This window comes from Mus musculus, chromosome 16 (genome assembly GCF_000001635.26).
Source record: "Mus musculus strain C57BL/6J chromosome 16, GRCm38.p6 C57BL/6J".
Classification (NCBI taxonomy): domain Eukaryota; kingdom Metazoa; phylum Chordata; class Mammalia; order Rodentia; family Muridae; genus Mus; species Mus musculus.
The window spans coordinates 27,834,172-27,849,823 of record NC_000082.6 but is presented as its reverse complement, the minus strand read 5'-3'; the positions used below and the strand labels follow the sequence as shown (position 1 = coordinate 27,849,823).

Here is a 15,652-nt window from a genome sequence, read left to right as displayed (position 1 = left end):
GATTTTTACAAGCAATATCAAGTCATTAAAGGCACTGAGGACTTGACTTCTTTCCTGGAAGAAACTGGTCATTATGCCATGAAGGCATTCATGCAGCCTGTGGAGAATCCAATGTACTAAGGAGCTATGGCCTCCTGCCAACAGCTACATGAGTGATGCATCTTGGAAACCTATCATCCACCCCTGTCAAACCCTCAGATAACTGCAGCCAAGGAAAACCATCTTCACTGTAGCCCCATAAAAACCTGAGCCAGGGACATATAGCCAAACTGCTCCTGGATCCCAAACTAATGGCAAGTGTATGGTGTAATAAATGCCATTGATGTTTGAAACTACTATATTTAACATACTATGCTCTCGGTAAAAAGCAATCGTGTTTTAAAATAATTTTTGCAAAAAAAGGCATGTATAGGTTTATACACAAAGATTCAAGTAAAAGTTTATTTGTAATAGCATAGAATGGAAACAAAGCAAACGTTCTTCAATAACAGAACATAACATGTAAAGACAACAAATGGCCTGCTATAAACACAGTTCTATTAGACATGCATGAAGTTGACCAATCAATAAGATAGTGCCCAACTGTGTGATTTCACTCAAATATTATTGTAATTGTAACTAGAAAACTTCAAAGAGAAAGACCAGAAGTCTGCTCCCTTTTGAGGAGTGTTTCATCTAAGGGGAATGCTGGGATGTAAGCAACATTCTATTTCACTGTCAAGCTGGTTTTTACATGGGTATTTTAATCTCATACAGTTCATCAGATGCCTCATTTCGTAACAACATGCTCCAGAACATTTCTTCCCCCCCCCTCCAAAAAAAGATTCTATTGAGTTCATTCTTATAAGTCTCATAGCACTTCATAAAAATATAAGTACTCAATAAGTATATATTGAATATGGTACAAAATAGCAAACTTTAGTTAGTATGCCATTGCTAAGTTTTATTTGCCCTTTAAGCAATTTCTTAGAGTCTAGAGAATCTTGGCTGATGAGTTAAGGGTGCATATACACTGGTCTTTGAGAGCATCTGGGTTTAGTCCACAGCATCCACCTTGCAAGGCTCAAAACTGACAGTCATACTGGCTCCAGGGGAATATGCCATCTTCCTCTGGCCTTCAAAGACAACTGCACTCATATGCACATATGCGCATATACACACAGACACAGTTAAAAAATAAAAATCTTTTAGAAATAGAAATTGATTTCATAGGAGCTAGAGAAAGTAACCAAGGAGTTAAAGTGACCTGCAACCTGTAGGTGCAACAACATTATGAACTAACCAGTACCCAGGAGCTCTTGACTCTAGCTGCATATGTACCAAAAGATGGCCTAGTAAGCCATCACTGGAAAGAGAGGCCCATTGGACATGCAAACTTTATATGCCCCAGTACAGGGGAATGCCAGGGCCAAAAAGTGGGAATGGGTGGGTAGGGGAGTGGGGGGGAGGGTATGGGGGACTTTTGGGATAGCATTGGAAATGTAATTGAGGAAAATACGTAATAAAAAATATATAATAAAAAAGAAATTGATTTCATATTAAAATTATATGCATTTATGTACATATGCAGCTTGATACATTGTTTTTATCAAACATGTAAGTACATAGAAATATGCATACTTGATTATGGATAGGAATAGTTCAACCAATGGCAAGGATTAACCAAGAAAATATTGCTTAACTTTTACATCTAACAACATGATTTGTTATCCTCTAATAATTTTCAAAAGAATAAGTATTATTTATGGGTTGTACAATAAGCTCATTTATAACTGAAAGATGGTCATTTAACATATCTGGTTTTTGATGTATTAATAACATCCTCGGAACAATTCTTTCCTGAAACACAAATCAAAATGATTTTTTTTTCTGTTTTACTCATATATGAAGATGAAAGTGACCTAGACAGTTTAGTGAATTTAGTCATGATTTGGACTCAATTACAATTGGTATGACAAAGTGGCCACCATTTTTTTAAATCAGAAATGTGAATAGCCATTCTGTCCTTACATCTTCCTGTGCAATGAGAAGGATTGTGTTCATAGTTGTAATAATAATACATAGTAGTAATGAAAATAATATTAGTTAGGTTATGTATATAATTTAATTCAAAATTGCACAATGCCCATATGTGCTATGTAAACCCATTGATCTCAGTTTAGACTTTATTCCAATCTTCCAGAGAATACTTCTATCTTATTCCCCATTTCATGTATTTATCCCTTTGCATTTGTAAATTTAAAGTTAAGGATGTTATGCATCATGTGTCCCTTAAAAGGAGGTTGAATCTACACTCAATAAAACTAGAAAACCAGGATGAAATGGACAACTTCCTAGACAGATACCAGGTACCAAAGTTAAATCAGGATCAGATTAACGATCTAAACAGTCCCATTTCCCCTAAAGAAATAGAAGCAGTCAATAGTCTCCCAACCAAAAAAAAAAAAAAAAAAAAAAAAAAGCCCAGGACCAGATGGATTTAGTGCAGAATTCTATCAGACCTTCAAAGAAGATCTAATTCCAGTTCTTCTCAAACTGTTCCACAAAATAGAAGTAGAAGGTACTCTACCCAACTCATTCTATGAAGCCACAATTACTTGATACCTAAACTACACAAAGATCCAACAAAGAAAGAGAACTTCAGACCAATTTCCCTTATGAATATTGATGCAAAAATACTCAATAAAATCCTTGCAAACTGAATCTAAGAACACATCAAAATGATCATCCATCATGACCAAGGAGGCTTCATCCCAGGGATGCAGGGATGGTTTAATATACAGAAATCCATCAGCATAATCCACTATATAAGACAAAAACCACATGGTCATCTCATTAGATGCTGAGAAAGCATTTGACAAAATCCAACACCGCTTTATGATAAAAGTTTTGGAAAGATCAGGAATTCAAGGCCCATACCTAAACATAATAAAAGCAATCTACAGCAAACCAGTAGCCAATATCAAACTAAATGAAGAGAAACTCGAAGCAATCCCACTAAAATCAGGGACTAGACAAGGCTGCCCACTTTCTCCCTACCTATTCAATATAGTACTTGAAATTCTAGCCAGAGCAATTTGACAACAAAAGGACATCAAGGGCATCTACATCCTTAATCAGTAAAATTTCCCTTATATTTACTCTAATGTTACAGTGTCCTTAAGAGATAACTCCTCTCATCTGAATTCATAATTAAACTAGAGAACTAAATATCAGTTATAAATGTACATGCAAATTACCATTCAATTATGGAGGTGGTATTCCTTTTTATTCAAGAATTATGCGGTTTCTATCTACAGTCAGTCATACAGGATGATTGCTTCCTTGTTGTCACTGGCTGAGACATACTTGGCGAGGCCTAAATGGAGAGTTTGATGATGAATGTAGCCACAAGGAAATGGCTGGTACAGGAATTCATTAAAGAGGATAGAAGTGAACTTTACTGATTGATCATTACATGTTCATACATTATATCCGTCTTTCAAGTTTTGGAAAGGGTGGGAATCCAGGGGTTGTCAAAGACTAGGGATACCTGGTAGGCAAATAAGAAAACACAAAATTGAGATACAATGCTGACAGGCTGGTTTATTGGTATGTGAGCCCTTGAACTCCGGAGTCAGGATGCTCACCTAGACTGGACTCAGCCCCAGTCTTTTAATGAAATCATATAAGGAAATTGGGTTACAAAATTCATAGAGGGATGGGTAAAACTTCTCTATTTTCCTGCACTAACATTTCCTTGTGACACAGAGTAGTACAGATTTAGAACAGAAAAAATGGGTAATATGCAACTCAGACATAAACATTTTATAGCAAACACAATTTTTTTTTTTTTATATCTCCTGACCACCAGTCTCTGGTGAGGTCAGGGACAGCAGTATTGCAGTTACAAAATCAATGTCTTTCAGACATATTTGAGACAATACGGTTTTATAAAAAGGGAAATATAAGGTCATACTGCCGACCCTGCAGTCTATAATTTTTGGTCCCTATTTGTCTGTTTACAAAAACATCCTCACTCACCCTGTATGAAGAATTCCTAGAGGGCTGCCACGATTGTCCCTAAATACAAGAAACCCAGTGTTAACTTTCTGGGAAATATCGGTATATTATTCCATTCTCAATGTTATGATAAAATATCCTACTTTTATTATATAGAGTTAAAACTAAGACTAGGGGAACAGCTGCAGAATTACTCATATCTGGCCACAGCTCTAGGTTACTTTCATTTCCACCTAGAGCTGGTGACTGTAACATGCAGTTCTTTTGATTCATGAACAGCCTTCACTTTAAAATTATTGGTAACATCTAATTTCTGAATATCAAGCAGGCTCCTTCTAGATCTTTCCAAGTCACCAAATACAGGTTTAATTAAGGAAGGAAGAAAGAGAAGGAACAGTAAATAGATAAAGAGATTGATAAGTACTAAGAATAATAGCAGAAAACACGAGGTTCTGTCACCAAAGAAGCAGGCCTTGGGGCCTCTCAGTACTCCTACTGGGGCCCTCAAGAGGCCATAGCCTTGTGCTCTAAAACACAGTACCCCAGGCAGGGTTGTCTTCCTTGTCATCAGGGGTCCCAGGTATCTAGAGCTTAATGTGGGGTGTCTCCAACAACTTAGTTCTGAAGCCATTTTACATGAACATGGCAGGGGAACAAAGATTTATGTTACCCAAATTCTGTGTTACAATGTGAACGCAGTTTATACATTTTTATAGTTTTACAGAGCAAAGGAGGCTATATGTCAAGAGAAGTCCAAAATACATTGGCAGGTACAACAGAGAGGCACAGCAGGATGGGGAAAGCTTTGCTTTGGTCTGATTTTTGGTGTTCCGTGTTTATACCTACCTTTTGTAATTCAGACACTAGATGATGAAGAGAGGCTACCTGGAAATTAAAGTAGAATAATTTATCATTCTTTGCCTGGTAGAAGAAGTAAACATGGGTATCTGTTAAACAAATATGCTGCTTAAGTGAAAATAATACTCTAGAGAGAGTGAATCAACTATGTAATATATCTAAGGGAAGAGGAAAGGCTAAGGAAGAAGGGAGGTTCTGAAAGTTTCGAGATTGAGGGAAAGTTTCATTCCTGAGTGGTTAAAACTGCAGAAGGTAGATGCATATATAAAGTATCACTGCAGGAGGGTCTTGTGAGCAATTCAGAGACAAGGTCATTCAGCAATGATTGATTATACCATGAAAGATGTGACTGTCTCATCCTGGCATCTAGAACTGTATCGCATTGAGAAGGAGCCACCCAGGTTCTAGGGATGCAAAAAGGTATTTGGGATTTTGTGTAGATAGCCCTGGTGATGTTTTATTTTGATGCTAATTCAGTTTCCCCAAGAGGGGCTGCTTGGGACAAGGAGTGAATCATGTACTCAGGACTTCAGGTGTGGGAAGTACTGACAAAGAAAATGAAGCCCAGCAGAGTCCTTCACCTAGTACTGCACTGAGTGCTGGCCAGAGTCAGAAGGCAGTCAGTCATATATCTTGAACTGGGAGAGGCACCTCTGACTCCCTCTTTCAGAACAGGTGAAAGGGTTGCAAACATTCCTACCCAGTGGCGACATAGTGCACAGTTACCATCTGATCACATAATACCTTCCATGCATTCAGCCTGAGACCTCCACAGCTAGGAGAGGTCTACCCCACTATCAGAGCTCCATGCCCAGGAGAGCACTGGAGAAGGAAATTCACTCTCATCAAGAGCATCTTCAGGTCATGCAATCTCCAGGTTAGCAGAAGCAGCCACTGATGGCAGCTGTATCTCTGGTGGTGAGCGAAACGATGGTCACAGAATTAGAAAGAAGCAAAAAGCTTCCAGAGATGGATCTTCCCCTGAACTACCAACTCTTGAGAGAAAAAAAAATAAAAGAAGGAAAATTAAAGGAAAGAAAGAACGTTCTCAGGTTGACCAGCTACTGAATATTTCCTTAAGAGACGAAGTACTGAGCAAGCATGGGCAACAAGCTCCTGCAGGTGTGGACAGCACTACAGACAGCTTAAGTCGAAGTTAAGAGGCTACTTATGCTCAAGAAGCAGAGATGAGTGGAGATGAGTGTGCTGAGGACTCACATAATACAGAGTCTACAAGGATTGCAAGAAACACATGAAGCTCCTGAGCACCCAGACCAGGCTCCCTGTAGCCTCATAGCATGGGAACAAAGAAACAGCAGATCTCAAACATCTGTTGAGACAGCTCTGCTGCCTGCAACTTTTTCCTGGAGTTTCTGGATCCACCTCCTTCCCATGCATCTCTACCATTCTCCGGAAGCCCTCTCCAAATAACCACGTGTACTTTCCAAGCCCATGGTACCGCCCCTGATTCATCGGTTCAGATTAAACAAGAGCCCATGTCTCCTGAACAAGGGGGGTGGGGGGGAAGGAATATGAACGCTCTGCCACAAGGCTGTGCTTCCAATGTGTCCAAGGAATTACTGCAAACTAATAGTAAGCAATCTTTTATGTGATTTCAGGGCATCCCTGAAGGGCAGTTATCCACCACTGTGTAAAACCTATTGAAACACAGCCATACATGTCAGCTCAGGCCTTCAATCCAACACTCGGGAGGCATAGGCAAGTGGATCTTTGAGTTAGAGATCAGATCTCAACCTGATCTACATAGCAATTTTAGGCCAGCTGTGGCTCTATCATGAGACCTTGTCTCAAAAATAAAATTTCGAATCATTATAGTTAGTTTTTCATTGACATTGATACCTCTTATAGAAGAATTGTTTGCAAGTACTTCAGAGAATCTGGAGTTGGAGAGATGGCTCAGCAGGTCAAGGTTTGTCAGCAAACTGAGGACCTGAGTATAAATCTCTAGAATCCACAAGAAGGAAGAGAACCTGAACCCCTGTATGCCCTTCTGTGCTAAAACATACAGAGAAAATAAGTGTAAAGTCTTAAAAAACGAATAAAATATTTCTGAGAATTAAAAAAAGAAGGAAGGAAGAAAGAAACCAATCATCTGTTGAGTAGGTGGGACTTCTGGGTCAGACAAAGGGACACAGTCTCCACAGAAGAGGAGAGGAGAGTGGGCTGGAGGACAGGAGATGGGGGCAGCAGAGATGTAGGTAGCAGAGACCATGTTTCAGGGGGTGGATCCATTTAGATCTACTACTGGAGGATTTAACTTAGATTGGCCTATAATTAGGATGTTAGTTGTTGTGTCTAGCATTTGAGTTACCATTGATTCTGAACTAAGTTTGTATGGTGATTTCCTTCAGGTGGCGGCTTAACTGGGTTCCTGAGAGAAAGGTATGGCAGCAAAGTGTGGGTTTACAAGAAGTGCACCCCAAAAGGGTGTGGGAATTTTGAAGCATGGAGCTAGCGTGATAGTGACCCACCAGTGAGAAATTAGTGAGTCGGGTGGCGAGATTTTGGAGCTTTTGGACAGAGAGTTTGCCAAAGATGAGAACAAGGTCTGCCAGTGCCTTGCCGGAGATAGTGTGGATTGTATTTTTTAATATTTCACACTACAGGATTAAGGTTGTCACTCAGCACTGTGAGCTTCTTGCAGTCTATGTGTTTTGGGAAATGAACTCATATTCTATAATTCTAAGTTTAATTGATAGGTAGTTCATCCATTGCTCTCTATGAGTCACTGGTTACACTTGGAGATTTTTAAGTTTAAAATTAGAGAACCCAGATCCCCCTCAACAGAGGAATGGATACAGAAAATGTGGTATATTTACACAACGGAGTACTACTCAGCTATTAAAAAGAATGAATTTATGAAATTCCTAGGCAAATGGATGGACCTGGAGGGCATCATCCTGAGTGAGGTAACACAATCACAAAAGAACTCACATGATATGTACTCACTGATAAGTGGATATTAGCCCAGAAACTTAGGATACCCAAGATATAAGATACAATTTGCTAAACGCATGAAATTCAAGAAGAACGAAGACCAAAGTGTGGACACTTTGCCCCTTCTTAGAATTGGGAAGAAAACACCCATGGAAGGAGTTACAGAGACAAAGTTTGGAGCTGAGACTAAAGGATAGACCATCTAGAGACTGCCATATCTGGGGATCCATCCCGCAACCAGCTTCCAAATGCTGACACCATTGCATACACTAGCAAGATTTTGCTGAAAGGACCCAGATATAGCTGTCTCTAGTGAGACTTCGCTGGGGCCTGCCAGACACAGAAGTGGATGCTCACAGTCAGCTATTGGATGGATCACAGGGCCCCCAATGGAGGAGCTAGAGAAAATACCCAAGGAGCTAAAGGGATCTGCAACCCTATAGGTGGAACAACAATATGAACTAACCAGTAACCCCCAGAGCTCCTGTCCCTAGCTGCATATGTTTCAGAAGATGGCCTAGTCGGCCATCAGTGGAAAGAGAGGCCCATTGGTCGTGCAAATGTTATATGCCTCAGTACAGGGGAACTTCAGGGCCAAGAAGTGGGAGTGGGTGGATAGGGGAGTGGGGGGAGGGTATGGGGGACTTTTGGGATAGCATTGGAAATGTAAATGAGGAAAATACCTAATAAAAAAATAAAACAGAATGAAATCATTTTTTTCCTTCTCTTTTTTATCCACAGCTCCTTCAGTTTACAGTTTTCCTTTCTTCTTCTAAAACTCATGATCCCATTTTCTTTAATTACTGTTAAGTAGAGAGAGGCAATTACAGAAAGTCACAACTAGTCAAACTAGAGAGAACGAGTGATCTTGGGGTGCTAAGCCCCAGTTAATATATTTATAACAGAACACCTGTACCTATGACTCAGAGAACATCACAGAAAATGGAGAAGATTATCAGAGAAACAGGAAATCTGCTGTGAGATTGAGTCTCCAGTAAATAACAGGGAAAGCATCCAGGTTCACCTGGAGTTGTAAGTCTCTACTTGTACTCTCAAAATGACTTCCAGAGACAGCCTGGGCATATGCTGTGCCCTTTTAGTAGAAACCTGTCAGGAAATCCCTGGGGCTTTGAACAGAGACATAATAGAAACCTATGTCTGATCATCTTTGCACTGAGTATCTTATATATATTTAATGGAGGACAGCCAGGCTCAGTAGCTTCTAACAATCATTTTGTTACATGACTGCATATTGCTTTCAATTAATTTGAATTATATCCCAGGCTGTAATTTTGTATGTGCTGGAATTTTAGCAGCTAGGAAGTCTGTTTATATGCTTATATCATCATATCATCTGTCATTATTTTGTCTAAAGCAATGAAGACTTCCTAAGGCTTAATGTTTGCACAGGCATTTCTTACTCCTCCATGCAAAGCGGCTATATGGCACTTTGATGTATTTATTTATTATGGCTCATTTCCTTTATTTCCCAAGTATCATTATGGACAATTCTTCAAACCTGGATGGAAATATTCAAACATAGAAGAACACGTTTGTCTTTTTGATACTGAATATTTATTCACTGAAGTAGATTCCTTTGGGTACATAGTAAAAATATGACATAAGCAATGTAATTGTGAAGTATTTAATATCAAAAATTTGTGCAAAAAAATCAACTGGTGGCTATTTCAACACTTAACTTACTATTCCATTTCTTGCCCTGATCCCCTCTTACTTCTTCAGTATTCTTTTCCAGTTTAGAGTCATACTTTTATACATTTGATAAATAGATGATTTTATTAGAATAGATTATTTAGCCCTCCCATAATTAAGGCAATTATTCTTTAAGCTCCTTCTTTAAACAATGGCTTCTGTTTACTTATTCATTCTCACACGTAGGATCAAGTGTCAAAAATGACTCTTTAACACTTGTAATTTAAAAACTTCTTCAATAGAATATCAAGGCTCGTTTCACAGCTTTCTTGGACAACTTTCCTACTGTTTGCTTGAGTTGCTTTAACATAATACCTCCCACTCACTATTTCTTACAGCTCATGTGCGTCACCACTGTTTCACACCTCATATGTACTGTCACCACAAGCTCAAGTGGCCTTTTCAAACTTCAGAATTATTAATCATTGACCTATTAAGAGAAAATACCATTTACCTATCTTTTTTTTTTTTTTGATAGTTGCAACAGCATCCCTGGAATTTGGAAATGAATTATTTTTTCTTTCTTTTTTCTTTCCGTCACTACCTTTTAATATCAAGAAAGTCAATTTTTTTGTCAGTTATCTTACAAATTTTCTTATTTTTATTTAAAGTTAATTGATGCTCTACATTTCTGTAATGTTAAGAACTGAGTTTCAATTTCTTTTTTTTTGTATCTTATTTGAAAATGTATTCTTCTCTCATACAATACAACCTGACCACAGTTTTCCTTTCTGCCACTCCTTCAGTGACCCCCTTCCTTCCCTCCCAGATCCACTTCTTTCCCATTTCCCTTCAGAATATAGCAGACCTCCAAGGGATAGAACCCCGAACATAGCATAAGAACATATAAAGAGGATATGTACAAACCTTTACATCAGGGCTAGGTGAGGGAACCTAGTAGGTTGCGAAGGGTCCTAAGAGCAGGAGAAAGAGTCAGTGTTAGCCCCACACCCACCGTTATGAGTCCTACAAAACTACAACGTTAACAACTACAGCATATATGTAGAGGAACTACAGCAGACCTATGAAGACTCTGTAAGCCCCAGTGGGGTTTTCTTCGTTGATTCTGTTGGCTATGTTCTCCTGATGTCCTCAAGCTTTCTGGACCCTACAATTTTTGTCTTCCTTTCCATGGGAATTTCTGATCTCCAAGAGGGGAAAGCCAATCTCTCTCTCTCTCTCTCTCTCTCTCTCTCTCTCTCTCTCTCTCTCTCTCTCTCTCTCTCTCTCTCTCTCTCTCTCTCTCTCTCTCTCCCTCTCTCTCTCTCTCTCTCTCTCTCTCTCTCTTCTCTTTCTCTTCTTCTTCTTCTCCTTCTTCCTCTTCCTCCTTCTTCTTCTCCTCTTCTTCTTCTTCTTCTTCTTCTTCTTCTTCTTCTTCTTCTTCTTCTTCTTCTTCTTCTTCTTCTTCTTCTTCTTCTTCTTCTTCTTCTTCTTCTTCTTCTTCTTCTTTCTTTTTTTTTTCTTTTTCTTTCTCTCTCTCTCCCTCCTTCTTCTTCTTCTTCTCTCTCTCTCTCTCTCTCCCTCCCTCCCTCCCTCCCTCCCTCCCTCCCTCCCTCCCTCCCTCCATCCCTCCCTCCACCTACTCCTATCAGCCTCTTAGAGGAAACCTCTCTTGGGCTAGACAGCAATCTATGAGTATAGCAGATTATCATTAAGAATCATTTATATATATATTTTTTTCTATCCCTGGTCTCTTGGTTATCCAGGCTTCTGTCATTGGTCATACAGACAATGTTGGACATGGGCTCCCACTCCTGGCATAGCCCTCAAATTAGACCAGTCACTGACTGTCCACTCCCACAAGTTCTGTGTGTTCATTGCCCTCACATATCTTGCAATCGGAATAACTTGAAGGTGGAATGTTTTGTGGCTGATTTTGTGCCCCAGTCCCACCACTGAAAGTTGCCTGGTTTTGAAAGATGAATGTTTTCTGCAACCAGGCTCCCATTCTTTTTAGACAGTCTTATAAATTAAATATATGTCCACAAACACGCCACACATAAACATGGATTAATGGATATATACATTAGAAATCTATGGAGTTGGTACAATATTTTACTTTACTTTAGAGATGGTTTACATATAAATAACAAAACTAGTAAAATATCAGTCAGAATTTAAAGCCTGAAAGTGCTGCTATTACATCATCATTGTGATATATATATATATATATATATATATATATATATATATATATATATATATATATATGATATGCATGGCAAGAGCTAAGAACAAGCCATTTGTTAAAATATCTTCCCATATAGTTTTATAGCCTTTGAAAATTTGCTATGATTGTTTCAATCTTTCTTCTACTATCCACAGTGGTATTTTTCTTGTTGCTTCCATCTTTCATTAATTCCCAAGTGCCATAGATGGTTAACTACCTATAAATTATCCACTCTTATTTTGTGTTTATAAAAATAATTCTAAGTTCTATTAGTAAAGCAAACTGCTCATTTATTGACTATATGTTGCACATCTCATTGCAGATAAGACTTCTCTTTGAGTGAAGTTAGGTGAGTGAATCCTTTGAGGGGAGTACAGAGCTACTTTCTACTCATTGACTGCAGTATGAACACAGCTACTCTTCTTTTTTCCTTTTTCTTCTTTCTTTTCTTTTTCTTTTTTCTTTTTTGTTTTTTTTTAAAATATTGTCATCTGGGCTGGCATCTGTGGTCTTTTAGAATCTGCAGCACATCTCTCCAGGCCATTCTATCATTTAAAGTCTCCATTGACTTTAAATGTATGGTATAATTTTTTTCCTTTTTGTTATTGGATATTTTATTTACATTTCGAATGTTATTCCCTTACCTGCTCTACCAGAAATCAACTGTCCCACCCCCCACCCCCTGCTTCTATGAGGATGTTCACCCACCTACCCAACCATTCCTTCCTCCCTAACCTGGCATTCCCCTACACTGGGGCATTGAGCGTTCACAGGACCAAGGGTCTCTCCTCCCATTGATGCCCAACAAGGGCACACTCTGCTACATATGCTGCTGGAGCTGTGGGTTTCTCCATGTGTAATCTTTGGTTGGTGGTTTAGTCCCTGGGAGCCCTAGAGTATCTGGTTGGTTGATATTGTTGTTTGTCCTATGGGGTTGCAAACCCTTTCAGCTCCTTCAGTCCTTTCTCTAACTCCTCCACTGGGGACCCCATGCTCAGCCCAATGGTTGGTTGCAAGTATTCACCTCTGTATTTTCTGGCTCTGGCAGAGCCTCTCAGGAGACAACTATATCAGACGCCTGTCAGCATGCAATTCTTGGCATCACAATAGTGTCTGAGTTTGGTGACTATATATGGGATGTATCCCCAGGTGGAGCAGTCTCTGGATGGCCTTGCCTCCAGTCTCTGTTCCATACTTTGTCTCCGTATTTCCTCCCATGAATATTTTGTTCCCCTTTATAGGAAGGACTGAAACACCCAGACTCTGGTCTTCTTTATACTTGAGCTTCATGTGGTCTATGAGCTGTATCTTGGGTATTCTGAGCTTTTGGGCTAATATCCACTTATCAGTGAGTGCAAACCATGTGTGTTCTTTGGTGGTTGGGTTACCTCACTTAGGATATTTTCTAGTTCCACCCAACATTTGCCTAAGAATTTTATGAAGTCATTGTTTTTAATAGCTGAGTAGTGTAAATATACCACACTTTCTGTATCCATTCTTCTGTTGAAGTACATCTGTATTTTTCTCTGCTTCTGGCTATTATAAATAAGGCTACTATGAACATAGTGGAGCATGTGTCCTTGCTATATGTTGGAGCATTTTTTTGGGTATATGCCCAGGAGTATAACTGGGTCCTCAGGTATATCCAATTTTCTGAGCAACAGCTAGACTGATTTCCAGAGTGGTTGTACCAGCTTGTAATCCCACCACCAATGGAGGAGTGTTCCTCCTTCTCCATATCCTCGCCAGCATCTGCTGTCACCTGAGTTTTTGATCTTAGCCATTCTGACTGGTGTGAGGTAGAATTTCAAGGTGGTTTTGATTTCATTTCCCTGATAACTAAGGGTGTTGAACATTTCTTTAGGTGCTTCTAGTTGCCTGCAACATAACAATGCCACTGATCTGCATATACTAGCAAGCCTTTGTTGCAAGGACCATGATATAGCTGTCTCTTGTGAGACTAGGCCGGGGCCTAGCAAACACAGAAGTGGATGCTCACTGTCAACTATTGGATGGATCACACGGCCCCCAATGGAGGAGCTAGAGAAATTATCCAAGGAGCTAAAGAGATCTGCAACCCTATCGGTGGAACAACATTATGAACTAACCAGTACCCCAGAGCTCTTGACTCTAGCTGCATATGTATCAAAAGATGGCCTAGTTGGCCATCACTGGAAAGAGAGGCCCATTGGTCAGGCAAACTTTATATGCCCCAGTACAGGGGAATGCCAGGGCCAAAAAATGGGAATGGGTGGGTAGGGGAGTGGGGGGGGGTGTGGGGGACTTTTGGGATAGCATTGGAAATGTAATTGAGGAAAATACGTAATAATAAAAAAAGAACAATGCCACTGGTCTTGAATAATATATATAATCACAGATGCAAACCCAAGAAAAGGAGAACAGAGAAGCATGACATAAGAAATGACAGGTCCAGATGCTCTTTTGAAATCATAACTATTTTTTTGTTCTGGATCAGTTAACGCACAATAAAGAGAATATTAATCTAAAACATGCAGTTTTATTATCTTCACAATGAACTAACTTCTTTCAGATATATGACTTCATTAGTATGTGTACAATATTAACTCAGGGAAATTCTCCTATGCCCCTAAACAAATCGTTAATTTTTAAGTGTGGTAAACATTGACACCTCTTCTTATATTCTTATATTCAATGCAAACTGACGATGAGGATCAGGAATACCGAAATTGGAAAAGAAACAGAGCAGTTACAAAGTGGGAGAGTTTTAAAGTGGTCAAGAGTTAAGAACATCTGTCATATACAATGCAGAAGAGAATCTTAAAATAGTTTACTTAATTAACATTCTGATAAGAATATTTTAAATAGATCAAATGGTTTTAGCAATTTAGTGATATCAAAATGTTTTATTTTGTCAGAAGATACTATTTTGGGAAGGTATAATTATACCTGCACATTGTAAGTATTCAGTATTACACCTTACATTAGGGTTAAGGTTTGGACACTAAAAATAAAATGTTAATATAGTGTCTTCTTTGAAATAATAACCTAAGTGAGCTAGCTTCAATGGCCTGGAATTTAGGGGTTTTGTTTGAGTTCCATTTCAAAGCCTTATATACTTCTCTAAATACTTGTGCCCAAATGTCTTTTGTACATGTACTAAGCCTAAAGAAGGGCTGTCCACTGATTGCAAACTGTTTATGCTCAATCTGGTTGTATGAGGCATAACCACTCCTCTATAAACATGAATATGTAGATACATATATTCATATGTAGATAAAGATTCTGTTGAGAGTCAAAGACACTGTCAAAATTTCTGAGATAACAGAAAGTATAAAAGAAATAAAGAGGTTGAACTTTAAAAACAACGGGTTTCCAAATTTGAATGACAGACAGAATTGTTATTTGACATCTATATGCATTGCTCCCTTTTGTTGGAAATAGCCAGACTTTGCCTTGATAGCTTTGTAAAATTGGCTACTAACTTTCTTTGGGCAATTAAATGAAAGCATACATAATGTATTCAGCTTTCTCTCATTTTTCTATGATCTGAGAAGGGCATGTTTGAAGAAATACATACAGGTAAGCAAAATGTGTGTGTGTGTGTATCCCTTCCCCATATATATACATACATGTATACATCTACATATGTTATATACAGACATATATATCTATGCAGGTATACATATATATGGCTATTGACATATAATAGTGACTAAGGGAACGGTGTTACTACCTTCAGTCCTTTAACCACTGACAACTCAACATGCCAAAGTAAATAACCTGATATTCCTGCTGGAAAACTACACTGAATGGTTTGTCACACACACATTATAGATGTAGAAGTGACAAGGGGACTTGCTGTGTAGCATAGGTTCAGTGGAAGAAAGACAATGGAGATCTAATGTGGTCAAAAGAATAAAATTTATTATATGTTTATAAAACTATACAAAATTAAAAAGTAAAAATGAA

General features: G+C 38.7%; 1 pseudogene; it reads left to right on the top strand.

Moving 5' to 3' along the window:
- On the top strand, nt 5,397–6,458 carry Gm18234 (predicted gene, 18234; annotated as a pseudogene).